The sequence below is a fragment of the Pelodiscus sinensis genome, chromosome 6 (genome assembly GCF_049634645.1).
Source record: "Pelodiscus sinensis isolate JC-2024 chromosome 6, ASM4963464v1, whole genome shotgun sequence".
Taxonomy (NCBI): domain Eukaryota; kingdom Metazoa; phylum Chordata; order Testudines; family Trionychidae; genus Pelodiscus; species Pelodiscus sinensis.
Genome location: NC_134716.1, coordinates 67,325,928 through 67,353,759, shown reverse-complemented (window position 1 = coordinate 67,353,759; position 27,832 = coordinate 67,325,928). Strand labels below are relative to the sequence as shown.

At 46.8% G+C, this 27,832-nt stretch overlaps 1 protein-coding gene and 1 long non-coding RNA gene across 5 annotated transcripts in view; one reads left to right on the top strand and one right to left on the bottom strand.

The window, feature by feature from the left end:
* Positions 1-5,668: 5,668 nt before the first annotated feature.
* LOC142829892 (uncharacterized) lies at positions 5,669-10,849 on the bottom strand. Its single transcript, XR_012904793.1, has 3 exons — positions 9,583-10,849; positions 8,534-8,604; positions 5,669-6,716 (listed from the first exon to the last, which is right to left on the bottom strand). It is a non-coding gene; the product is annotated as an uncharacterized LOC142829892 (long non-coding RNA).
* Positions 10,850-10,983: 134 nt separating this feature from the next.
* Positions 10,984-27,832, top strand: part of PAM (peptidylglycine alpha-amidating monooxygenase) — a 262,884-nt gene continuing 246,035 nt past the window's right edge. For 2 of the 4 annotated variants that reach the window (XM_075932068.1, XM_075932066.1), the window contains exon 1: positions 10,984-11,133. The gene's annotated coding sequence lies outside the window, so the exon portion shown is untranslated. The remainder of the gene's footprint in view (positions 11,134-27,832) is intronic. The other 2 variants (XM_075932070.1, XM_075932069.1) reach the window with 1 other exon arrangement.

Sequence of the window (27,832 nt, the reverse complement as noted above, 5' to 3'; positions counted from 1 at the left end):
CCCCTAGATCCCTTTCCGCCATGCTCCTTCCTAGACAGTCGCTTCCCATCTTGTATGTATGGAACTGATTGTTCCTTCCTAAGTGGAGCACTTTGCATTTCTCTTTATTAAACCTCATCCTGTTTACCTCTGACCATTTCTCTAACTTGCTAAGGTCATTTTGAATTATGTCCCTATCCTCCAAAGAAGTCGCAACCCCACCCGGTTTGGTATCATCTGCAAACTTAATAAGCGTACTCTCTATCCCAATATCTACATCATTGATGAAGATATTGAACAGTACAGGTCCCAAAACAGACCCTTGAGGAACTCCACTTGTTATCCCTTTCCAGCAGGATTTAGAACCATTAACAACAAAACTCTGACTACGGTTATCCAGCCAATTATGCACCCACCTTATCGTGGCCCTATCTAAGTTATATTTGCCTAGTTTATCAATAAGAATATCATGCGAGACCATATCAAATGCCTTACTAAAGTCTAGGTATATGACATCCACTGCTTCTCCCTTATCCACAAGGCTCGTTATCCTATCAAAGAAAGCTATCAGATTAGTTTGGCATGACTTGTTCTTCATAAACCCATGCTGGCTATTCCCTATTACTTTATTACCTTCCAAGTGTTTGCATAGGATTTCCTTAATTACCTGCTCCATTATCTTCCCTGGGACAGACATTAAACTGACCGGTCTGTAGTTTCCTGGGTTGTTCTTATTCCCCTTTTTATAGATGGGCACAATATTTGCCCTTTTCCAGTCTTCTGGAATCTCCCCTGTCTGCCATGATTTTTCAAAGATCATAGCTAAAGGCTCAGATACCTCCTCTATCAGCTCCTTGAGTATCCTGGGATGCATTTCATCAGGACCTGGTGACTTGCTGACATCTAACTTTCCTAAGTGATTTTTAACTTGTTCTTTTTGTATCCTATCTTCTAAACTTACCCTCTCTCTGCTTGTATTCACTACGTTAGGCACACCTCCAGACTTCTCGGTGAAGACCGAAACAAAGAAGTCATTGAGCATCTCCGCCATTTCCAAGTTCCAAGATGTGTGTGTGTGTGTGTGTGTGTGTGTGTATGTGTGTGTATACGGGCAGAGTGTTTGCACCTTTCACGCTACCACTGCTGCCATTGTAGATGAGGCCTAACTGTAGCAGATGCTCAGGCCTGTAAAAGAACAATAAAAGATCATTAAAAGTTTTTAAAAAAATCTTCCTTTTTCATAAACAAGTCTAGGACTATTAAAAATAAACCCGATGTGTATATAGTAACCTATGATTCTGCCCTGCAGCTCTTACTCATAGGTTGTTTGTGTAAGGGCTGCAGAATTGAACAATGAGCTGGGTTCATAACAGTAGTCACTATTAATATAATTCTGTTCAGTGGGTCAATAGTCTACTTATTTTTTACACTTCAAATTCTTAAGTCTAAGATAGATAATTTCCCAGAAAGAGTTCTGTTTGGGTTGGCACATATAATAAACCCATAACTAACTGATCTGGATTTGGATCCCAAAATGCTCTCCTATTTGTTGTTTAGTTTATGTAAATGAAGAAATGAAGTTAAGGTTTAAAACAGTATACATTTCTTTTATACTGTAAGACCAATGTACATACAAGACATCGTGAATGTGAAACAAATATTTACTGTTTTGATATTATACATTATTGGAATTCATTATCAGATGTAATTGAACATGGTATATCTTCAAACAATATACTGGTAAAGTATAACATACCCTTATAATATGGATTCAATGTTATTTATTAATTTTTAAGTGAATTTTGCATTGGATTGAGAGTTGAAGATGCATGAAAAAAGTATTGCATAGGCAACAAAAATGCAAAACATTGCACAGGCAAGAACAATGCAAGCTTCTCTCAAACTTCCCCACGATTTTATCTCACTCATGATGCAAAGATCACTTCTACAGTACTGAGGAAATAAAGTAAAGTCTATTGCATTCAATGATAAGAATGCCAGTATTGGTAACTGTATTTATTTAATCCTCTGTTTACTAAGACCACCAATTTGATTTTTAATATATCTGTTCTGCTGCATTTTTATGTATAAAATGTTTAAGTATTAATTACTGTAGATATACATTACATACCAATATACACAGCTTACTGAGACTATTTTTTAACTTGGAATGTATTTTGGTGAATGGGTGAGAAAAATACTTGGAAATAATGATGAATAAGATTGCAGCCTAAAGGAGTTAATGGGCTGATTTCCATTTTCAAAAGAGCTCTTCAAAGACTTTTATCCTTTATCCTGCCAGCATGCTTTTCCATTTGCAAAGTAAAATCCCCATGCATATCTCCAGATGCAGACTTTGCTTTCTACACACTAGAGGAAAAGGGAAGGCTAGCATTCAGCTTAGCCTATGAAACAAAAAACCGAAATAACTGTCAGGAGCAAATGATACACATTTCAAATAAGCAAGGAGTCAAAAGGCTTACAAAATATCTTTTCAAATATTTAGTTACCCAAGAATCTGCAAGTGTTTTGAAATAGTGCTATATATAAGTGGCCTGCCAGTGAAGGTTCTATTGTATTGTGCAACTATGTGCAAGCAACAGAAGGATGTGATCCAAAAGCTATTTATCGAGTGCACAAAATGCTTTTAATTCTGTCTGAAAACAGCTAGTGACAACTGCATGGGTAGTGAGAGCAAAATCTTCAAAGTATATGAGCAAATACCATAAAATGAGAGCATGGGACTGGAAACTGAGCCTCTGTTTGCTACACAACAATATAGTGCTTTACTGTATTACTAGATCTGAATACCAGCCCTAACAAACATTTGAATTCAATATTTAAAATAATCAACTGTTTCATTTCTAAGTCCCCCAGTTTAACAGAGTACCTAAGAATGTGCCTAATTTCAAGAATGTTATTTGTCCCAGTTCTTATATACATTAAACTTCCAATAATTCGGCACCTTTGGAACCCATGCGGTGCCGGATTATCAGATATGCCGGACTATCGGAAGGGGGACCTATGAGAGGTCTGGGTGGGGGAGGTGCCACCCCAGACCCCTCATAGCCCCTTCTTCCGATAGTCTGACTCTGCCCCAAGCGTCCCTGATTCAGCCGCTGCTGAAACTGAACAGCAGCGGCTGAATCGGACACGTCTGGGGCAGAGCAGCTGGAGTGCTGCCGGGTTGGTCGGGGTAATGCCGACCCTTGGCGCGGTGAGACCAACCAGGCAGCACCCCAGCTGATCTTGGGAACACCTGGGGCAGAGCAGCTGGGGTGCTGCTGGGTTGGTCCTGCAGCGCCGCTCCTTGGCGCTACTGGATCAACCCAGCAGCACCCCAGCTGCTCTGCCTCAGGAGTCCCCAAGTCAGACGTTGCTGATACTGATCAGCAGCTGACTCCAGGAAGCCCGAAGCAGAGCTGCTCTACCCCGGGCTTCCTGGAGTCAGCTCTTGGTCAATTTCAGCAGCGGCTGACTTGGGGACGCCTGGGGCAGAGCAGCTGGGGTGCTGCCGGGTTGATCCCGTAGCGCCGAGGAGCGGCAGTGAGGGGCCAACCCAGCAGCACCCCAGCTGCTCTGCCCCAAGCGTCCCCAAGTCAGCCGCTGCTGAACTTGACGAAGAGCTGACTCCAGGAAGCCTGAGGCAGAGCAGCTCTGCCCCGGGCTTCCCGGAATCAGCCGCTGGTCAATTTCAGCAGCGGCTGAATCGGGGACGCCTGGGGTGCTGCCGGGTTGGTCCCGCAGCCCCCAGGGGCAGCGCTAGGGGACCTACCCTGCAGCGCCTCAGCTGTTCTGCCTCCGGCTTCCCCGATTCAGCCGCTGGTCAGTTTTAGCAGCGGCTGAATAGGGAAAGCTGGAGGCAGAGCAGCTCCAATGGTCCGGCTGCGGAGCACTTCTGGGTTCCTGATGGTGCCGGACCGTCAGGAGTGCCGGACCGTCAGATGCCGGACCAATGGAGTTTTACTGTACCTTACTGTATTAAGAGTTAACAGCAGTTTGTAGAGTTAAAAGTGATTTTCCAAAAATAATACTAAAAACGCCCACCTTCTCCCTCCTTCATAACACTTTAATGTTTTTGTATAAAGGCCATACCCTTAGATGAATCATCTTGTTATGAAAAAGAACATGAAGAAACACTTCATTCTTACAGATACTCATTAAACCAGGGATCATGCAAGATGCCAAATCCCTTAGTAAAGCCTGTTTTGCAGAAGGTGCTCAGCAACTCAGGTGTATTTATTTTTCCATACTTTATGCCAAGAGGCTACAGCTTAATAATAAATGAACCGAGTTTCCTTTAACTGTGCTACACAAGGAACTGCCAGGTTATGCTGCCATTATTATCTTCTTACATAAGTCTGATGTGAGAAGGGCAAAGGAGCAGCAGATGTAAATTAAACTCCACCTATATATCTGTCCATTTTCATTGGGTTTGTGAATTGGTGTGTGATCACTTAGCTCGCAGATCACCAGATGAAAAGAAAGTGAAATAAATTTCAAGAGAACCTTCAAACACTCAGAATAACAGAAACCATTAGGTGGATATAAATACAGTACAAGACGGAACAGTGTTAAATATAAAAGCAAGTAAATGTCTACTGTAATAGAAGAAAAATAAAGAAAGCAACTGATTAATATCTTCATTACTACTGAACCATAGCAAAAATGTAAGATTTTTTTCTCTGTCCATGAAGTCAAGATTATTTTGAAATGAACAAAATTTTAAAGAGACTATATCATTACTTGCTAAATGTAAATCTTGATCTACAGTACCTTGTTTTGCTAAATCTTTTTGAAAAATCCATGTTTTTAATTAATTATGTACTGGTTGAACCTGTCTTGACCTTTGGGACCCGACTGGTGTCCAACCAGGGAATTTGACAAACCATGGGAGGTCAATATTGCCTAGCAACATTACCAACACTTCCACTGCTTACTGGGCTCTTAAAAGATATAGGGGTAAATTAGACTTAAGTAACAGAACAGAGCAAAGCGGCGGAACACGCGGCTCTGCTCTGCTCTGCTCCCCGTCCCCCTGGTCTGCAGTCTGGGCTGTCAGCTGGCCGCGTGCTCCGCAACTTTGCTCTGCTCTGCTCTGCTTCCCGTCCCCCTGGTCTGCAGACGCGTCTGGGCTGTCAGCTGGCCGTGTGTTCCGCCGCTTTGCTCTGCTCTGCTCTGTTCTGCTCCCCGTCCCCCTGGTCTGCAGACCAGGGGGACGGAGAGCAAAGCAGAGCAAAGCCACGGAGCCCGAGGGCAGCAGGATAGCCACGGCGCGTTTGGGCTGTCCCGCTGCCCCCGTGCTCCGCTGCTTTGCTCCGGACGCGTGGTAGAGCAGCTGGGGCGCTGCCGGTTGGTCCCGTAGCACCGCTCTGGGCGCCACTGGACCAACCCAGCAGCACCCCAGCTGCTCTGCCCCAGGTGTCCCCAAGTCAGCTGCTGCTGAAACTGACCAGTGGCTGACTACAGGAAGCCCCTGCCCCGGGCTTCCTGGAATCAGCTGCTGATCAGTTTCAGCAGCAGCTGACTTGGGGATGCCTGGGGTTCTTAAGTTGAATCTGTATGTAAGTCAGAACTGGCCTCCAGATTCAGCCGCTGTTGAAACTGATCAGTTTCAGCAGTGGCTGAATCTGGACGCCAGTTCCGACTTACATACAGATTCAACTTAAGAACAAACCTACAGTCCCTATCTTGTACGTAACCCGGGGACTGCCTGTACTCACAAGCATGGCCTTTTCATCCCCACAATCTCCATTAGAAAGGGGTTCCCCTAATATGAGGAAGTTCGAAATGTTAAAACAAAATTGTAGCTTTTTTAATGTTTCTAGTCTAATGTTTTTTAATGTTTCTTAGCAAGATTGCCTTGAAAACGTAAACTGATGTAACCCAATTATGTTGAAAAGTAGTTGGGCTCTGCTTGTGCAGCAGGAATTGGCAGGGAAGATATAATGATTACCACTTCATACAAGCACTTTTGAGTCAGTTAAATTTGGAACCTATTCCAAAGAAACACTTCTCTCTCTCTCTCTCTCTCTGCCAGGCATTAGATAAGTTATACTGGGGGAGCATAACAAAACACTGTTCTACAGGGTCACTCAATGATAAGCAGCTCTAAAATAAATACTGTGTTGCCTCTGAAAGTCAGCAGGAGCTACTGGGTACACCCTAATCTTGAAAAGCAGGACATCTAGTTAATTATTCAATATAGTTTTGTGTAAAAGAACAAGATTTTGAGGCTTCATAATTTTACAGTCATTTTTGTTTATACTTATTGGACACTTGAAATCAGTTTCCTCATTATAGGTTAGTGGGGTTGTCACCATCTGTTGGGCATACGATTTCTTCAGTGAAGGACTCTTGGAGAGTCAATCTCATCAGATTTGGATGGGCTTGTATAATAATGGGAGCTACTGGGGTCTCAGTACTTTTGAAAACCAGTCCATTTATTTAGAAGCCTAAACACAGACACCTTTTAGACACCTTTTTAAAAAAATATACACATGATCAATAGAACACACTTTGGTATTATTTCTGAGACAGCTGAGCTGAAATATATGTAATCAAAAATGAGGAAAATCACCCCCTTCTTTCGGAGAGATCCTAAAATACAGTAAAAGGGCATAATCCAGCAACCTTCATTCAAATCAGCAGGACCATTTGAACAGCTCGTGTGACAATGAGCTTGTTGTGCAAGACAACATTGCAAAATCAGGTTCAAGGTACTGTCCTCATTAAAACTGTAAACGAAAATATTAATGTTAATAAAATGGTAGAATTAAATTTTGATTACAATTTTGGTGTAAACATTTTTGTTAAACTTTCACCAGCAGCAGCAATTTCTATTTCAGAACAGAATGTTTTCCTTTTCATTAATGGCATATTTAGAGAAAATTAAGAGATCCTAGCTGTCCTTATTGTTTTGATTTTAGATCTCAGACATCACAGAAGAAATTATGTCTCTTTTTTCTACTATGTAGTGCAGTGCTGGACAACATGCAGCTCAGGAGCTGGATCCTGCCTGCCTAACAGTTGGATCTGGCCCACAGACTTCATCTGGGTGCTTTCTATTTATATCCTGCTGCCTGTGCCACCAAATTTCCAGGCAGTGGCTCAGGCAGTAGGATCCTATTTAAATGGCTCCCAGTCGCGGGGCTACACGGCAGGGGCCAGAGCCACATACCTTTTAAATAGCTGCAGCAACCCCAGCAGCTGCTAGGCAATGCGGTAGTGGTAGGGCCAGGAGTCAGGAGCCCTTTACTGTGTTTTTAATTTAAAGACTCCAGCCCCAGACAACTCTGGGGGGAGACTTGTCCCCAGCCCTGTCCCTTCTACCACAGGCTCCACCCCTTCTGGGGGTGGAGCTGGCCCATGTCCACATAGCAAAATTCATTAAGTGGCCCCCCTGGAAAAAGTATTGCCCAACCCTCATATAGGGTATTAGCTTGAGAGTATTACTTGTAGGAATCTTGTAACAGAGACTCTGATTAAATTATTTCAACTTCTATTAATTTGTAATGATTTATGATCTTCCATTTTGTGTTAGCTCAACAAAACGATGGTAGATTGCGTAACTTGGTTTTGTAGCAGCCAAGCTAATTTTCATGGTATGTCTGAATTGTTTGTAATACAGGCAGTCCCCGGGTTACTCTGTAGTCAGCCGCTGGTCAGTTTCAGCAGCGGCTGACTTGGGGACCCCTGGGGCAGAGCAGCTCGGGTGCTGCTGGGTTGGTCCAGTAGCACGGCCGCTCCTCGGCGCTACCGGACCAACCCAGCAGCACCCCAGCTGCTCTGCCCCAGGCGTCCTGATTCAGCCGCTGCTGAAACTGATCAGAAGCGGCTGAATCAGGACTCCTGGGGCAGAGCAGCTGGGGTGCTGGGTTGGGGTGCCGGGTTGGTCCAGTAGCGCCAAGGAGTGGTGCTGCGGGACCAACCGGCAGCGCCCCACCTGCTCTACCACAGGCCCCGGGCTTTGCTCCGCGTCTCCCTGGTCTGCTGGCGGGGGGGCACTAGCTGCGTCCCCCCCCCAGACGACCAGGGAGACGCGGAGCAAAGCGGCGGAGGACCCGGGCCGGACCCGCGGCGCTTTCAGATCAGCTGGAAGCGCCGCGGTCCGGCCCGGGTCCTCCACCGCTTTGCTCCCCGTCTCCCTGGTCTGCTGGCTCTCCCAGCAGACCAGGGAGACGGGGAGCAGCTTTTCTCGCCCCGGAGGAGGCGGGCGGCAGGACCAGGCATCCCGCCGCTCCAGTCCTCCGGGGCGAGAAAATACCTGTTCGTAACTGCGGATCCGACATAAGTCGGATCCGCGTAACTCGGCGACTGCCTGTAGTGGAGAGTAAATTGCATATAAATGAATCCTTGCACACACATTCAACACTCTGCCTGATTTGTTATTGTTGTACTTGGACCTCCATAGTATTTGTTTCTTATAATTAAAAACAAATACACCCTTAGCATGGATTAATTTTTATTTGCTGCATCAGGTTTATTTATTCAGATCTTCACCTTCCAAAGAAAGGGGATGCAAAATTTAAAACAAAAAAGTCTATCAATATACCTTAATCATTGAAACATGAATTATGATTAGGCTCTAGAAGTGTCAATTCATGGAGTCTGAACAGCTGGTACCTAGGGAGCCAAGAATTTTAGATGAATAAGTCCCTTAGTAATGATAATATAACTGCTCTCTGTAGAGTCATTGAAATATTCATTATGCAACCTTCACACACACTGAAGTCAAGAGGGCTACATATGGAGTTAGGAACTACTCAATGTAAGGTACTGAATTTAAGGAATGATGCTCCAGAAATACCAAAAAAAGTACAATTTTAAATGGCATAAAACAGTTTCACACAGGGCATGCACACTGCACTAGAATATCTCTGGGATGTAATGGAAACATAGATTCCAATCCTCCAAATATGAAGATGGACCCCTACAGAATTGTAGTGAGGCTTCACACAGGTGTAAAGGTCTGCTTGTATGAACCACTTTCAGGATTAAGGCGTTAGCCACTCACCTACTTATTGCTTTGTGTGGCAAACTAAAGCAATTTCATTTTAAAATACATGCTAAATGCAAACACTTATGCATGTGCATAACTTTACTACTCTGAAAAGACCTTTTGAAATTAATATCTGTATTCTCTAGTACAGTGACTGTATTCTACTTCAGCAAGCCTCTGAGATAAATTTAAGCAACACATTTCTGAAATTTTAGTTTGAATTATCAGCAATTCATTAGAAATGATTTAAGAATTAAGTGTGCACTGCCCCTCCCTCCCCATTTATTACCCAAAGGCACATTATTCTTATTTTGTGTGGATTGGCTTACAATCTATTCTACACTACAGCAAAATCCAAAAGTAATCTCAGACCTGCCAACATTTACTTATTTGGTGAGAACTATAACCCATTTGGGTTGAAATTGTGCAACACTTAACTCATACTGGTGAGCACTTACTAATATTATGCCTATTTAATTTCATAGCACAATTTAGGTAAGTATTCACCCAGTATAAGGTTTGCAAAATCTAGCTGTTTGCATTACATTTAAATCTGCTTTTTTTAAAAAAACCCTCATAAGGGATTTAGTAGAATGTCTCACCCAGTTAAAACCATTCTGAGTAACAGCTGGATCATCCCTCTAGACAGTCTTCCCCATCAGCTTGCCAATTACCAACCAAAGCTACTTTTCTCTGTAAGATTTGAAAATTACAGTTAATTTTATTCTAAATGCATGACATCAGAGCCAGCATCTAGAGGATCTCTAGCTCTTCTTTGCATGTTGCCATAACAAATCTGCTTTCAGTGATTGACGCTGTTAACTGTCCAGGCGCTCTTCCTGTGAGAGCAATGTTCTTTCTTTGCCTCTAGTGTAATTTGTCCCCTTTTTCTCTAGTCTGTTTACAATGAGAATTCCTCCTGCAAAAGCACTAAATGGTCGGGCAGGATTTTCAGAGACAGAAAAAGGACTCTCTTCACTGGTTGTATCCTGCCTGCTACAGACCGGGTATCTGAAAAGAAAATTCGTCCTCCTCCTCCTCTCAGACGGGGTATCTGAAGAAAACTCTTCCAAAAAAATCAAAGACAGAGAGGCTTACGCCTTCAAGTACATCTTCCCCCTAGCAAACTCTCTTTCTCTCTCTCATCTCCTATGACAGCTCAGAAGGATTTCCCCGATAAATGCACCCTTCCCACCAACACTGGTGGTTACTGGTTCTTCCCTAGAGAAACACTCGTGCCCCAACACACGGGGTGTTTTTTTATTGCATATGTTGTCCACTCCCCTCCCCCGTTTCAAGCACTCCGCCCTCCCGAAACCTACCTCGCAGTACCGCGTGGGGACACTCTACTCCCCCCAACTCACCCTGTAGCTCGGGGCGCGGACACTGCGCACCCTACAGCCCCGCGTGGGGACACAGTGCCCCGCACCAACCACACTACTCGGCATGGGGACACTGTCCCTCCTCATCTACCCCACAGCGCCGCGTAGGGACACGCTGCCCCCGCTAAGCCACCCCACAGCGCCGCGTAGGGACACGCTGCCCCCGCTAAGCCACCCCACAGCCCCGCGTGGGGACACGCTGCCCCCGCTAAGCCACCCCACAGCCCCGCGTGGGGACACGCTGCCCCCGCTAAGCCACCCCACAGCCCCGCGTGGGGACACGCTGCCCCCGCTAAGCCACCCCACAGCCCCGCGTGGGGACACGCTGCCCCCGCTAAGCCACCCCACAGCCCCGCGTGGGGACACGCTGCCCCCGCTAAGCCACCCCACAGCCCCGCGTGGGGACACGGCTGCCCCCGCTAAGCCACCCCACAGCCCCGCGTGGGGACACGGCTGCCCACCCCACCGCTCAGCCGGGTGCGAGGACGCTGCCCGCCCCACGGAGTCTCTCAGCCCAGGCTGCCCCGGGCGGGCGGGGTTCTCCGGGAGACGTGAGAGGCGGCTCGTCCGGCCTCTGGGAAGGCGGCTCCGCGGGCGGGTGGCTCCAGAGCTCGGCGCTGAGGGGCGGGCCGAGAGGCGGAGCCGCGGCCGGGGCGGGTGGCTCTGCCTAGAGGAGGGAAGGGCTCAGCGTCAGGCAGGGGGGACGCGTCGGGCAAAGCAGCGGCCGCGGCCAGGAGGAGCCGCCAATGTCGGAGCCGCCGCGAGCAGCGGGTGAGTGCGCGGGGCTGCGGGCCTCGGGGACTTGTGTCGTTTCCTCCTTTCCCGGGGCTGGGCGCGGCCACCCCCGTCCTCCCTGCCCCGGGCATCTGCGGCGTCCTCCCCCGCTGCCGGGCACAAGCGCCCCTGCCCAGGTGCCCCGGGCACGTGTTTGCTGACGGCAGGGAAGGGGGCACTTGCCCCGCGCCCCGCCTGGGCTACTGCATGGGCGCAACTTTTCCCGGGTGCTGCCTCCCGAGCGCCTGGCAGCGGCCCCGGGCTCGGCGTGGACGCGGGGAGAGCGAGAGTCGCCCCCGAGGCTCGGAAACCACCGGCTGCTTCGCTCTGTCCCGGGCTAGGGCTTCCCAGCTGGTTTCCGGGCCGAGGGTCAGTGGGGCAGGAGGAGGCTCCTCCTCGCCACCCCTCCTTCCCCTCTCCACGGCTCCGGCTCCTTCTGCTCGTGCTGGCGGAGGTGGCAGTTCAGTTGGGGGGGGGGGGGGGGGTCTCCATTGTCGTCCCTCTTGCTTCGCGGGTTGTGGCTCCTACGCATGTAGCGCGGAAGAAGTGACCATGTTTGTATTTTCCTGGCTGCTTCGGGGCTTAGAAAGTCGTTTTGTGGCTTCCCGTTTAATGGACGACTCACACCCCTTCCTGTCTCTGGAGCGGCGCTGCTTGACAAGTGCGCGTTTCTCATCCTCGAGCTGTCCCTGGATATCGTGTTCGTTCTTCCTTGCCTGGGAAATACTTAGGCTTCCCTTTTCCCAAAGTTTCCTGTGCTGCATTGCTTTATAGTCTCACACAGTATATCTGTAAGGTGATGGTAACACAACAAACCTCGTAGTACTTGTTTTGGGATGAGAGGAAGAGGAATCCTTCGCAGTTAGATATTTTAAAGGTGGTGGGCGGTGCACCTTCTTGAATTGAAGTTGTGAGTAATGCCGTTTTGTTTATCCTGGAACTGATTTATCCGCTAATTAAAGTGCTTTTCGTTCTCACACTTTACATATTTGAAATCGTTTATGCTCTGACTTTTTTGCACCTATAAATCGAGCAATGAAAATCAGATGAAATGTATGCTTTTGATTATAGCTCCTTTCACTGTAAGCTGCCCAAGCACTACTGTGTTTTGCATTCTGTCAGTACTGCAGGATACGTGTGTGTGTGTTTGGGTTTGTTTTTTTTAATCCACATTCTTCATGTAAATCATGAAGAAGTAGAAATCTTCTGGTTTTAGATTTTATGGAAGTTTGTTTTGCAAAACATAAACATTAGGCCAAAATGCAAATTGAAGCTATCCCTGTAACATTTTGCATCCATATTTTGGATAACTAGAGATAATATGAGGACATAAAGATGCTCACATGCTAAATAATGAGTTACAAATGCCCACACCAACTCCCACTCTCCAGCAAAGCATAGTTTACATTACAAAATTTAATCTGCAGTTTAACTCAACAATAGGCATTAAAATGGAAATGCTCATTATCAAATCTGCTTATTCAAAACAAATCTCCCCCCACAAAACCACATATAGCTTGGTATTCTGAATCCTTCCAGCACTGCTAGATCTCAAACAAGCCTCCACCATTCTTATCTACCCATGGCCATTCTTTACATCTCCTGGCGGGTAGTGTAATGCATAAAATATAACTAATCTTCTATGCTCCAAGCTTCCAGAAGCCAAGTGCTGACTTCCCAGAAATTTTAACCACAATTAGCACTTTTTGGTCAATTTAGACTTATTTAAAAACAAACTACAAAATTCCTACCTGATAATTTAAAATTCACAATACAAAATAAATTATAAATGACTAATCATATCACCTTGTTAATATCATAATTAATTATCTAATTCCTAGATAATAAACTCAAAAAAGACCTCCAGGTTAGAGGATATGGTGATTAAAACATTCCTGGCTACCTGGCACCATCCCTTCTTAGGTGCTCCCACCATAGAAGTTACACCAGTCATGAAAAGATGAGAAATTTTAGGGAAAAGGCTAATAGCGCACATGCTAAATAATGAGTTACGAACGCACACATACACACACCATGTCCCACTCTCCAGCAAGTGTGTAATAACCGTGTCTTGCTCCTGCAGGTGGAGACTTGCACAGAACTAATTAGTTCTGGAATCCAAATCCACAGATCAACTTGCAAAAACAAGGCCTTAAATTGTATTTATTAGTCTGTTAAATTGGTTTATGAAGCAAGAGATTGAGATTCAAACCACGGGATTGGAAAAAGGGGTTTAATCTGACACAGTTTACTTCATCTATTATTTTGGGAGTGACTTCAGCATGCTGAATGTGTATCATGGTGTTTAGACAGAAACAAAGTTTGGTCTCGAATAAGCATCTGTAGTTATCATGGTTCAAAAAATTATACCCAAGCATGTAAGGGTGGATCTTGGCCATTTATGGTTAGACTATACATTCCTTGTTAAGTCCTGTTAGGACTCAAAGGAAAACAACAGGTTATAATATCTCAGGTTGTTGTTGTAATACAGTGCAAAAACTGAAGGGTAGCAAATTCAAAATTGTAAATGAAGAAAATATTTTCTGTTAACACGTAATTGGACAGTGAAACACATTCTCACAGGATATCATTAGAACTCGTTGAACTACTAAGCTTCACAGAGGGATTGGATTTACTAAAATTCATAAAGGGATTTGTTGTCAATTGTTATATTGATAACAAATATATCTAAAGATATAACTGATAATGTAGACAAAACTTGGGACCTGAAACACTTCATTCCTCAGGGATAACATAAATCCATGACATAAATTCTCACTGTATATTTCCCAGAAACTCGGGGCTTCAAGGCTCTGGGCTTCTGCTTTGTAGATTTGAAAAAGTTTACCAGAAGTCTGCTCTGGACAGATCCAGATGAATTTAAGATCAGGTTAAAGCCAATATCTAACTTTTAGGATGACAGGCTTCAAGTTTTGGATATAAGCTTTTGTGGACTGGAACCCACTTTGTCATATGCAGGGATTGACAAATACAATCTCCTTGCCACGGGCAAGTAGATCGTAACCTGAAAGAGCCGGGTTCGGGCGATCTGTGCATGCGCAGGGCGATCTGTGCATGTGCAGATTGCCGGACAGTGCAGCTGGCGAGCGGGGCTCACCGCGGTTCGGCGAGCCCTGGCCATATGCATGACATGGAAACTTCAGTTTGGCAAGTATGTATTAAAAGCTGGCTCCCCCCAGCACCAGCTCCCTGGTGCCACCTCCCCCTCCCACACTGCAGCCTCTATTAGAGGCAGTAGCATGGAGGAGGGTGGGGCGGGAAAAGCTGCTGTAAAGCTTGTGAATGCTGTGGAGAGCTCGGACCTTCACCCCTCACGGAGCTGCTATTGGACTAGTCTCTGTCCATGGCTGGCCCAGGCTTGCTGCGGACAGAGGCTGCTCTGTGTGAGGTGGAGTAACCTCTGTCTGTGGGGAGCTCAGACCCCCTGCAGACAGAGGCTGCTGCTGGACCAGCCTCTGTCTGTGGGGAACTTGACCCCCCCACAGACGGGTGCTGCTGCAGACCAGCCTCTGTCTGAGGCCTGCCCCCTCCCTCAGCCGCCTCTGGCCTCGGGGAGCTCAGACCCCCCAATGGACAGGGGCTACTGCCACCCTGTGCTGCTCCCTCTGTATCAGAGATACGAGCGTGGGGCAACAGGCAGCCGGTCTGTGTGGGGAGCTGTTTTTTAAACTGGCTCCCCTTGCAGACAGGATTCTGCCTGCTACAGATGCAGCAGCGCATGGTGGCAGAAGTCTCCTCAGGAGTGGGGCTGGGAGTGCACTAGCTGCCGGCTCCACCCCTGGGAACTATGAGATAGTCATGTAACTGATAAGATTTCATGCAGTTACACAACTATTTAGTTACACCATATCTTACACCCCTAATTGTGATGCTTGTGCTTTTGGCTATTAGAAGGCGTTTGGGAAGCTGGACCTGGTCGGTGATAACAATCTTATGGTTATAGCTGCATGCTGTACCCACCTTAATATTTGTGAAGTAAAGGATGAAAGCTTCACTCAGGGCTGGACCACCGTTACACAGATCCTGAAAGCTGAGTGTGAACAGCCTGAGACCAGGGCCATTAGAGGAGCACAGCATGGGGCCATACATTTCAGGGATGCTTTGAGGCAGCAATTTGAGGCTGAAAGTCAGTAATATTTGTTGCCATGCACGCGAGTACAGTGACTGCATTGCTGTAGGTTACTCTGATTGGTCTGTGCAATGCATTTAGTGTGAAAGTGCCTTTGCTTTGTTGGGTTTTGCTTGCTTGCTTGCTTGTTTGCTTTCATGTCATGGAAAAACAGATTGTTTTGAAACAAAAGGATTTAATGAAACAAAAGGATTTAATGTATTAAAAGTAACAGGTATTGAATACACATGAAGCATGACACATCTGCACTTGGTGGATGAAAGGAAGAGAGTCATGGTGAGGGATAGGAGGGAGGGAAGAAGACAGAAGGTGAGGTAGACCCCGAAAGCTTGGCAGATTTGTGTAGGTCCAGATTTCATATGTAACCCTGCCATCTCCTTTGCTGTGTAATGGGAACTGCAGTTAATCAGAGCTAAACTGCACGGGGATGGGTGTTGAGTTTATCGGGTGCCTGTGGGAGTCTGCATGGATGTAGTCTGAGGATGGTAGGTGCAACCCAGGGTGAGGGCAGTTGCCAAATTGGGTGGCGGTGATGGGGGAGATCTATGGAAAACAGTTTTGGGACACTGGCCGAAGGGGACAGGTCAGTCAATAGCTGCTCTGTCTGAAGTGCTATGCGCTTGGCACGCCATAATGTTTAGGAGACACTCCGTGTTCTTCTTCCTTTCAGTATTCCTCCACTCCTTCAATTCTTTTTTTCAGCAGCAGCCTGACTCATGATATCACGCAAACTCTTCAACTACATCAAGGCCGTTTTCTGGTCCTGCACAGCCTTCTTAGCAGGTGATATCAGTGACTGCCATCCCAAGATTAAGTCTCTGAAGGCAAATTGCAACATGTTACACAGGGTCCATTGTTAACACTAGACACAGCACTACCACAACCCATATTAAACACACGTACTGTTCACAAACCTAGCACTGACTGGTTGCTCGGGGGTGAGTGCACATAAGATACAAGATTAGGGGCCAGTTAGAATGCAGTACAACACCACGGTGTCTGCGCTGGCACCCGAGCTTTGTATCCAGAGAACAGTGAGCGCTATGCTTCTCATTGAGGCGGTTTTCCTGGAGCACAGCAACTGCAAAGCTAGTGTGCATTAAGTGCCTTGCCAGTGTGGATATCTCAGAAGTTACAATCCTGCGAGTTGATTTACTGCACAGTAACTTTCCAGCATAGACATGGCTCCAGTCTGATAGTGTCAAGTTTGCATATGAATTCCACTTCTGCAGATGTATGCTGCAGTCTGTTTTTTGAAGGGTTGTTTGCTGAAGTATGGCAACTTTCAAGTCTGTTACTGAGTGTCCAGGGAGATTTAAGTCCTCTCTTACTGGTTTTTGAATATTACCATTCATGATGTCTAATTTTGTGTCCATTTATTCTTTTGCATAGAGACAGTCCGATTTGGCCAGGGTACCTGGTTGAAGGCCATTGCTGGCACATAATGGCATATGTTAATTAGTCAATGTGCAGGTGAATGAGCCCCATGATGGTGTGGCTTCTATGGTTAGGTCCTGTGATGGTGTAATTTGTATAGATACATGTGGACAGAATTGGCCATGGGTTTTATGTTTCTGTTATGCAGTGTGTAGTTGCTGGTGAGTATTTAGAATCATAGAACCACAGAGCTGGAAGAGACCTTAGAAGGTCATCAAGTCCAGCCCCCTGCCCTAGGCAGGAGCAATCCCAACTAAATCAACCCAGCCAGGGGTTTGTCTAGCTGAGACTTAAAAATCTCTAGGGATGGAGACTCCACTAATTCCCTAGGTAACCCATTCCAGTGCTTCACCACTCTTCTAGTGAAATAGTTTTTGCTAATATCCAACCTGGACCTCTCCCACCACAACTTGAGACCATTGCTCCTTGTTCTGCAGTCTGTCACTACTGAGAACAGCCTTTCTTCAGCCTCTTTGGAACCTCCCTTCAGGAAGTTGAAAGCTGCTGTCAAATCCCCCCTCACTCTTCTCTTCTGCAGACTAAACAGATCCAACTCCCTCAGTCTCTCCTTGTAGGTCATATGCTTCAGCCCCCTAATCATTTTGGTTTCCCTCCACTGGACCCTCTCCAATGCATCTACATCCTTTTTGTAGGGCCTCACCAGAGCCAAATAAAGGGGAATAATCCTAGCTTTGGATCTGCTGTCAATGCTCCTCTCTGACCCTATCTCTGCCCTGAAGTGTATCTACCTCTCCCCCTAGCTTAGTGTCCTTCTTCCCTTTTTTGAAGATGGGCACTACATTTGCCTTTTTCCAGTTATCCAGGATCTCTCCCGATTTCCATGACTTTTAAAAAATAATGGCCAAAGGCTCCTCAATGACATTTGCCAACTCCCTCAGTACCCTTGGATGCATTAAGTCCGGACCTATGGATTTATGTATGTTTAGCTTTTCTAAATAGTTCCTAATCTGTTCTTTACTCACCAAGGGCTTTCCATCTTCATCCCATCTTGTGTCTCTTAGCACATTACTCTGGAAGCCCACCTTGTCCATGAATACAGAGGCAAAGAAAGCATTGAGTACTTCAGCTTTCCCCACATCATCTGCCACTAGGTTACCTCCTTCATCCACTAGGGGTCCCACACCCTCTCTGATCACCTTCTTCTTTCTAACATGCCTGTAGAAACCTTTCTTGTCTGGTCATTTGTCCAAGTTTCAACTTTTTGTAAACTCCCTTCTTGTGCTTAAGTTCACCAAGGATTTCCCCTGTAAGCCAATCCGGTCTCCTACCATATTTGCTTCTCTTGCTATGCCTCAGGATAGTTTCTTCCTGTGCCTTCAATAAGGCTTCTTTAAAATACTTCCAGCTCTGCTGGACTCCTTTCCCCTTCATGTAAGCATCCCAGGGAATCCTGCCCATCAGGTCTCTGAGGGAGTCAAATTTTGCTTTTCTGAAGTCCAAGGTGTATATTTTACTACTCTCTTTTCTTCCTTTGGTCAGGATCCTGAAATCCACCATCTCATGATCACTGCTTCCGAGGTTGTCACCCACTGCTACTTCCCCTATTAGTTCCTCCCTGTTTCTGAGCAGAAGGTCAAGCATTATTTCATGTTGGAGGGCTGCCTGTAAACAAGAATTGATCTGCCTTCTATGAGAATGAAGGATCACACTTCAAGGATAAGTTGTAGACCAGGAGTGGGCAATAATTTTTGAGTGGGGGCCACTTAAAAATGTTTCAAGTGGTCGAGGGGTGCCCCAGAAAGGGTGGGTCCTTTAAATAGAGGGAGTTGAAAGGGCTTGCTTCTCCCCGGCTGCTCCCAGGCATCATGTTAGCCAGAGACAGGAGCTGCAAGCCCTTTCAGTTCCTGCTATTTAAAGGGCTCTCTGATCCTGGGCTCACTGCTACCATGTTTCCTGGGAGCTGGGGACACATGAGCTCTTTCAACTGCTTGTGTTTAAAGGGTTTGCGCCTTCCATGGGGGTGTTGCCTGCCAGCCACAGAGAAGGCACAAGCCCTTAAAACAGAAGCAGTTGAAAGAGTTTTCATGGCTCCCGCTCCCAGGCAACACACTAGGGGGCAGGGCCTGGAACAGACACACGGGCCAGATCAAAGCCGTAGGTGGGTTGGATGCGGCCGCTGAGTGGCTTTTGCCCACCCCTGTTGTAACTCCTTGATGATATGCTTTTTTGGGGCCTGTCCTGTGCTAGGTGACTTCTGGGTACCCGTCTGGCTCTTTCAACCTGTTTCTTCAAGTTTTAAGAATGCTTCATAAAGATCCCTGGGATTCTTTGCCTCTAGTTGAGAGATAGGAGCAAATGTAGTTGTTTATTAGGGATTGGCTGTCAGCAATGGATCATATAATGTGTTCTGTATGTAAGCTGAAGGTATGTAGTTAACTACAGCTCTCAGTAGGTTTCTGGTGTATGATGGTACTTATGTGACCATCACTTATTTGCATTGTAGTACAGGAAGTGGATTTACAATTTTGTCTTTAAGTACCTACTAAATGGCTAACCTCATATTTTGGATATGAATGTTCTCAAAACATAGGATTTTGAGTGGAGTTTATCAGTGGTCAGTTTTCCTTACAATGAGAGGAGTTGAAGCAGCTTGTTCATCACTTGGTTGCATGTAAGGCTATTTCTGGCCAGTTTTGTTCAGTGTCAAATATTTCTGCTTAGTTTTTTCAAATCTCTATTCTACATTCTTTTAATTCTATTTTAATATTGTTTTGGATTGTGGTCTAGTAAGGTACTCTGTGCAGATAAATAATTTGTAAATTGTTTCTAAAAGGATGCAAGTAGATAATGTGCAAAAAGCCTTCTATTAGAATCTTTCTTTTTCATAACAGTGAATAGAAATAAGATGCTTGGCCTCTGTCTAAGGAAAAGGCTCTGCAGTTGTCAGTTTAGAAGAGCTTTCTCTTCACAGCAGGTGTCAAGTTATAGACCCTGGTGGCTATAATAATGTCTGATAACTATAGCTCACTATCTTTTCCTTCCTTAGCATTGATTTGCTTCAATATTGTTATATAAGGATATTAAATTAGATTAATCCACAGGTCTAGGTAACGGAGATATAGTCCTCAGAGGAAAAAATACATGTAGACAACTTGTAGTTTGTTTCTGTTACTTTATTCTGTGTTTTACCTGACATGTTTTGGCAACTGACAAATTTAAGTAGTCTGTTAAATGAAATGACTTGGTTGCAAAGCTTCGTGTATCTTATTTCTGTTTTTAAAGTTCATATAAATAAGTATATTGAAATGCTCCTTGTTTTCGTTTGCATAAAATCAGTTCTATGCAGTCAGTCCTATGCAATTCCTTCTCACTTAGGCAGTGATTGTGATGGTGGTAGATGTGGGGGCAGAGAGTGCTAAGAATCTCACAGTATTGAGACTGTCCATTTGTACAATTTATAGGTTGGGCACACTTAATGTGCAACCCCTCTCAAGTGATGAACAAGTCGATACATTACTAGAAGCTTTGCATCATATTCACATTGATATTCTTGCCATACTGAAACCAGAAGGAAAAAGGAAGCCATGGCAAAGTGGAAGGATGGATCACAAGTTCTCCTGGGAGCAATGGAAGGAAAAGTCGGTGGCATTGGATTTATTGTACACCCAAAGGTGGCAGGAAACATCATTTCATGGATAATTTTATCATTTCGTTTCGGAGTGCTCATGATGAGCATAAGCAAATGGACCACCATGAAAATAATTGTAGCCTACGCACCGACATCCACTGCAGAAGATGAAGAAGTGGAAAGGGTCTATGAAGAACTTGATAGAATTCTTCAGATGAAAAAAACATGCACAGTGGTGCTTGGCAACTTCAGTGCCATGGTGGGTACAGGGGAAGATTGAGAAAACAACATAGGACAATATGCTTCAGGTATGAGAAATGAAAGAGGCGAAAGGCTAATCAGTTATACAGAAGCCTCACGTCTACATATTAAGAACACATTCTTCAAGAAGAGGGTTGGAAGGCGATGGGTTTGGTGAGCATTGAATGACATAATAGGAAATTAAATCAGTCATGTCTTGGTTGACAAGAAGCGGCTGGTTACAGATGTAACACTCATTTCAGAATTGGCCGTCTGTATACAGTCAAATCATTGAGAGGTTAGAGCGAGAATCAAAATGAACATCATATGGGAAGAAAGGATACAGGTGACAATTAGGCAGTGCATGCAGGTACAACAGTTCCTCTTAGATCTGTTTAAGTATGTAGTCAACTCTGAGTCATGGGAAATGGATAAAACCGAAGATATTGATTCCAGTCACTACTGTTTTCTAGCGAAGTTGACAGATGTAAAATTGCTGCCACTGCGAAGAAGCCAAAAGGACTCCAGAAATTGTCTTACTGAACAAATCCTCGATCTTCTTGCCAAGTGGAGCAACATGGCAGCTAAGGGCGATACCAGCCTGGGGTGTAAGCTTGTGTGTAAAATGTTGAGAAGGAAGATGATAGAAGATTATGAGTAGTATTGCCGTGCAGACCAGGAAAAGGTAATTGAAGAAAAAATGAGTTATCTGAATTTTATGCCGAGCTCTCTGCAAAGTCAAACTCTTCCAAGAACATTTGCTGATGAAGATGATAGAAGAATGACAAACAGACGAGTAAGGGAACAGATTTGCTAGCGCTTTTACATCAAACTATTTTCATCAGCAACAGCAGTGGAACCATTTTACCTGGGCTCCATCACTCCTGAATCTGATGTGCTCCACAAAGAAGTGGCAGAACCCTTCAGAAGATGAGTTGGGAAGAGAGGCAGGATTAGATCAAGTATATGTAGAAGAACTTTGCACAGGAGGCGATACATGTTGCATAAGAAAGCCTCTGCCTGAGCTTATTTGATTTATACACATGCGTTTTCTGAAAGTACGCTAAACATTAAGGTCTTAAACTACAACTCATTGTGATCTTTGTTAAACCTTGCAACTCGTGATCTTTGTCAAACTTTGTAATCTTTGTAACTCTCAGAAACTTACTGTAAGATGCAACTTTGTAATCTTTTGTAACTCTCAGCTACCTTGCTTGTAACTTTATCTAAATTGCATTCTCCCCTGAGTCTGAGTGTGTTTGTGTTTGCAGAAGACTGGGAACAGTGGAGCACATGGCGATGAGTCATCACAGACTGTTGCTTTTGCTGGATAAAGAGGAGTCTGGGCATGCTCCCTGATGACAAGGTGAAGGAGTCACGGGAGCCGTTCACTATATAAAGAGAGGGAGCACATGTGAGACTCTCTCTTTCTTCCCCTGCTCCTGAGAATCTTTCTTCCCCTGCTCCTGAGAAACTCCTCTCCAGTGTCTCTCCTCCTGACCAGCTTCCCCAGCCATGATGAGCAGACAGACCTTCCAGGATCCAGATGCCTTGGCTCCTTCTGCAACCTGTATGCCTGTGTAAGTGTGTGAGTGCCTGAGGGCAGGAATGAATGTGTGTGAATGAATGGAGGGTGTGTGTGCTTGTCTGTGTGTGTGTGAGAGAGATAGCTCTATCTTTGGTGGCTGCTCTCTCCTCTTTAGTTTTACCTAGTGGCAATAAACCCATTCTAGTGTAACCCTGGGTGGTCTCTAGTGAGAATATTTTTGGGGTAATAATGCATTCCTAAAAGCACTTAGTGAGAGATTCTTAAGATACTAAAGAGGGGAGAATTCTGAAAAATTGGAAGAGATTGCAAACTGTTCTTCTGCCAAAAAAAGGCGACTAAGAAGACATTCACAACTATCGACCCATTTGCCTGCTTTCTCATCTTTATAAGGTCTTTATGGGAATGATCTGTGCCCATATTGAGGGTGTCCTTGAGGAAAACATAAGAAGGGAACAGGCAGGCTTTCATAGGAGATTCTCCACAGTGGACTTCATTTTTGTGATCAAGCAGATAACTGAAAGGATACAAGATCCCACAATGTTTGTTGTTTATTTACTTTAAAAAAAAACGTGGTGGAACAAAATACAGCTCTAAATGCTCTCCTATTGCTATAATGGACGCAGCTACAGAAATTACACATTCTGATGATTCCTTGATCATTGAATGTAAGCGAGGTGTAAAGCAGGGGGACGTTGTTTGCCAGAATTGTTTGCCAGTGTCCTGGAAGTCGTTCTGCAGAGGATTGAAGTGAAAGATAGATTTCAGATTGATGTCATTTTGCCAATGACATAGTTTTGTCATGTTTTGGCTTTCAATGCAATTATATCCTCCTCGGTGACATCAGTAAGGATGCGAAGGAGATTGGCCTGACCATCCACACTGGAAAAACAAAGTGAATGAAAAATGCATATTGGTCAGAGTATGTCATGCGGATGGATGGACAGTCCGTTGAGCTGGTGGCTCAATATGTATATTTTGGACAAGCATTGCAGATGGACTATGAATTGGGCCTGGAGCTGAGCGGGAGGAGGCGGTCAAGTTGGATTTTCTTTGGGAATCTGTGCAATGTTTTTGCTGATTGCAAACTTTCCACCACCGCGAAAGCCCATCTCTTTAACAACAGTACAGGCAGTCCCCGACTTACGCAGATCCGACTTATGTCGGATCCGCACTTACGAACGGAGCTTTCTCGCCCCGGAAGTCGGGGCGAGAAAGCCCCGTTCGTAAGCTGCTCCGGCGCCCCTGGTCTGCTGGAGACCGTCTCCAGCAGACCAGGGGCACCGGGCGGGTTCCCGCGCTTCTGAGGCTTTGCCAGAGCAAAGCCTCGGAAGCGCGGGAACCGCTGCTGCTGCCACTTGGGTGCCGGTGCCTGTGGTGCCAAGTGGTGCCTGTGGTGCCTGTGGTGCCGGTGCCTGTGGCACTTGGGTGCCAGAGCAAAGCCTCAGAAGCGCGGGAACCCCCGCTGCTGCCGCATGAGACCCGGTGCCTGTGGTCTGCTGGGGACGGTCCCCAGCAGACCACAGGCACCGGGTCTCATGCGGCAGCAGCGGGGGTTCCCGCGCTTCTGAGGCTTTGCCAGAGCAAAGCCTCAGAGGCGCGGGGAACCGCCGCTGCTGCCGCTCCAGTCTGGGTGCCTGTGGTCTGCTGGGGACGGTCCCCAGCAGACCACAGGCACCCTGACTGAAGCCGCAGCCGCGGGGGGGTCCCGCGCCTCTGAGGCTTTGCCAGAGCAAAGCCTCAGAGGCGCGGCACCCCGCTGCCGCTGCGGCTCTGCTCCCCGTGTCCCTGGTCTGCTGGGGGGGGGCGCAGCTAGTGTGCCCCCCCCCCTGCAGACCAGGCTTTTGTTTTGGACTCTGGGGCAGAGCAGCTGGGGCGCTGCCGATTGGTCCTGCAGCGCCCGTGGGCACTACTGGACCAACCCGGCAGCACCCCAGCTGCTCTGCCCCAGGTCCTGATTCAGCCGCTGCTGGTCAGTTTCAGCAGCGGCTGAATCAGGACGTCTGGGGCAGAGCAGCTGGGGTGCTGCCGGGTTGGTCCAGTAGCACCCCAGCTGCTCTGCCCCAGGCGTCCCCAAGTCAGCTTCTGCTGAAACTGACCAGCGCTGACTACAGGAAGCCCGAGGCAGAGTTGCTCTGCCCCGGGCTTCCTGGAATCAGCTGCTGATCAGTTTCAGCAGCAGCTGACTTGGGACGCCTGGGGTTCTTAAGTTGATTCTCTATGTAAGTCAGAACTGGCGGTCAGTTTCAGCAGTGTCTGAATCTGGACGCCAGTTCCGACTTACATACAGATTCAACTTAAGAACAAACCTACAGTCCCTATCTTGTACGTAACCCGGGGACTGCCTGTATCCTCCCAGTATTGCTGTTTGGCTGCAAAAACTTACAGAAGAATCCTAGCTGCAAACCACCCAAAGAGCAATGGAAGGACGCATGGTGGGTGTAAGTAGGCTACAGCATGTTACCATTGACTATTTGCATGCAAGAAGTGGTGCCTATCATATCATCCAAGTTATGTATGATTGTAAAAGGAGATGGGCTGGCTATGTAGTAAGATTGAGAGACAAAAGATGGATAGCGCGTATACTCCATTGGTATCCATGAGACATGAAAAGAACAAGAGGAAGGCCCCCAGCATGTTGGATGGATCCTTTATGGAGGATTTCTGGAAGGACATGGACAAGAACCACACAAAACAGGACGGTGCGGAAAAATTGTGATCTGCATTGGTGGCAAGATAATTCGCATCAATGAAAGCACGGGTCTTCCAAGTATTCTGAGTAAAATCAGTTTGAGAGGTTCAATGACAAGCCAGACAAAAGCAAAATTATCTGTAAAATAGTACAGTTGGACCTCGCTGGTCTAGCACCCTCAGGACCTGACTGGTACCAAACGAGGGAATTTACTGGACCAGGGAATATCCGTCCCCTCCTGCCACCTGGTTAGAGCTCCAGCCTGGCCTGCTGCTGCCCCAGCTCTCCAGGACTTGCTAGATGCTGCTGGCCACTGTGCTGCTGGGGCAGAGTGCCACAGCTGGAGTTGCGTAGCCTGGGCACAGCTCAGCAGCTTCCTGGCTCCGTGGCCAGGGCCGGAGCTCTGCAGCTGAGGCGGAACTCAGATGCTGCCTGGCTCTGCAACTGGATCTGTGCAGCAGGGGCAGAGCTCAGCAGCTGCCTAGCTGTGCAGCCTGGGCTGGGACAGAGGACTGGGTCTGGGTCTGGGGCCGGACCTCTGTGACCAGGAACAGAGCTTCCTGGCTGCTGCTGGAGCCAGACCTCCACAGCCACTGCTAGGGTTGCCAGATGGTTGAAACAAAAATACTGAATGCCTCTTCCCCTCTCATGCCCCCCCCAAAAAAGCATCGGGAAAAAATTCTGTTGAAGGAAAAAAAGGGAGGGCGGGGAGAGACCAAAGTTGTTGAGGAAAAGAAAAAAAAAAAAAAGGACTCCAAGACTTATTAAGAAAAAAAAATTACAATAAAGCGTCATGTCCCCTTTAAGAGTGAGTGCAGGGATAGGAACAGGGCGAGTGGTTGAGCACTATTGCTTCCCCTTGGTCCACAGCCATTTTGTGCTGGCAGCCTTGTGGAACCAGGTAAGCATGGGGGCTGGGATTGGGTGGCTGGGGGTGTTGGGAGGTTCGGGGGGAAGAGGGGGACATTTATTGTTTATAGGGTTGCCAGATGCCCAGCATTTTTGCCTCCTGGCCGGGGAAAATATCAGAAAATATCGGACATTTTAGGTGTCCGGTAGTCTCTTAATTTTTTTACCGGACAGGAGGCGAAAATACCAGACCGTCCAGGTGAATACCAGACACATGGCAACCCTAGCCACTGCTGGGGCCAGAACTCTGTGCTGTACAGTCCATTCCCCCCTCAATATGGATACAGTAAACTTCCGATAATCCGGCACTTTTAGGACCCAGGGGGTGCTAGAGTATCAGATTTGCCGGACAATCGGAAGGGGGGGCTATGAGGGGTCTGGGGTGGGGGGGGGGATGCCACTCCAGACCCTTCATAGCCCTCCCTTCCGATAGTCCGGCTCTGCCCTGATAGTCCGGATCTATCCCTGATTCAGCCACTGCTGGTCAGTTTCAGCAGCAGTTGGAGTGCTGCCTGGTTGGTCAGGTAGCGCCGACCCTTGGTGCGGCGAGACCAACCCTGCAGCACCCCAGCCGCTCTTGGGGACACCTGGGGCAGAGCAGCTGGGGTGCTGCCAGGTTGGTCCCGCAGCGCCACTCCTCGGCGCTACTGGACCAACCCGGCAGCCCTCCAGCTGCTCTGCCCCAGGTGTCCCCAAGTCAGCCGCTGGTCAGTTTCAGCAGCGGCTGAATCAGGACGCCTGAGGCAGAGCAGCTGGGGGGCTGCCGGGTTGGTCTGGTAGCACCAACCCTTGGCGCTGTGAGACCAACCCAGGAGCACCCCAGCTGCTCTGTCCCAGGTGTACCCAAGTCAGCTGCTGCTGAAACTGATCAGGGGCTGATTCCAGGAAGCCTGGAGCAGAGCTGTTCTGCCTCGGGCTTCCTGGACTCAGCCACTGGTCAGTTTCAGCAGCGGCTGAATTGGGGACAGTTGGGGTGCTGTTGGGTTGGGTCCCGTAGCCCCAAGGGGCAACGCTACGGGACCTACCCGGCAGCACTCCAGCTGCTCTGCCCTAGGCGTCCCCGATTCAGCCGCTGTTCAGTTTTAGCAGAGGCTGAATCGGGTAAGCTGGGGGCAGAGTAGCTCCAATGGTCCGGCTGACCGGAGCACTTCCGGGTTCCTGATGGTGCCGGACCATCAGATGCTGGACCATCGGAGTTTTACTGTACTTGGTTGCTGGTACCCCCTACCTGCTGCCAAACCTCCCTGTTCCTGGGCTCTGTGGTCCAGGAACATCTGTGGTCCATGCTGGACCAGGAAGTACTGGTTAAGGAATTAGAAGAGAGGGAGGAATTCTTAACTCCAGGACTTTCAAAATGTTCATGCAGTGAGTGAGTTCAATAAATGTCAGATTAAGAATCTTAGGTGTTAAAAAAATCCTCATGTATTGTACTAAAACACCATACATTATTAAACTGTACTTTAAAATCTGGTTTTGCTACTTATTCTGTTCAGTTTATTGTTTTCACTCAACAACTCTGACAGGGAAGACTAATTAGTTTTAGTATCTCCAACACTATCACAATGCTATAGATTCAAATGCTTCAGTAGCAGGAATTTACTATAAACAAGTGGGCTTTGTCTACACTGGCATGAATTTCCGGAAATGCTTAAAACAGAATACTATTCTGTTTTCCGTTTTTCCGGAAAAGGAGCATCTACATTGGCAGACTGCTTTTCCGGAAAAGCCCTTTTCCTGGAAAAGCGTCTGTGGCCAATGTAGACGCGCTTTTCCGGAAAAGAGCCCCAATCGCCATTTTCGCGATCGGGGCTTTTTTCCGGAAAAGACTACTGGGATGTCTACACTGGCCCTTTACCGGAACAGTGTTCCGGAATAAGGACTTATGCCCGAGCGGGAGCAGAATAGTTTTTCCGGAATAGCGGCTGATTTTGTACAGTAGAGCATCGTTGCTTTTCCGGAAATTCAAGGGCCAGTGTAGATAGCTCGCAGCTTATTCCGGAAAATCAGCCGCTTTTCCGGAATAAAAGTGGCCCAGTGTAGACACAGCCGTGGGGTTTTTTATTGGGTTGGGGTTTGGGCTTAGTTTTCATGAAGCCTTACTTTTACAATCATGATATGCGTATGGAGTAAATA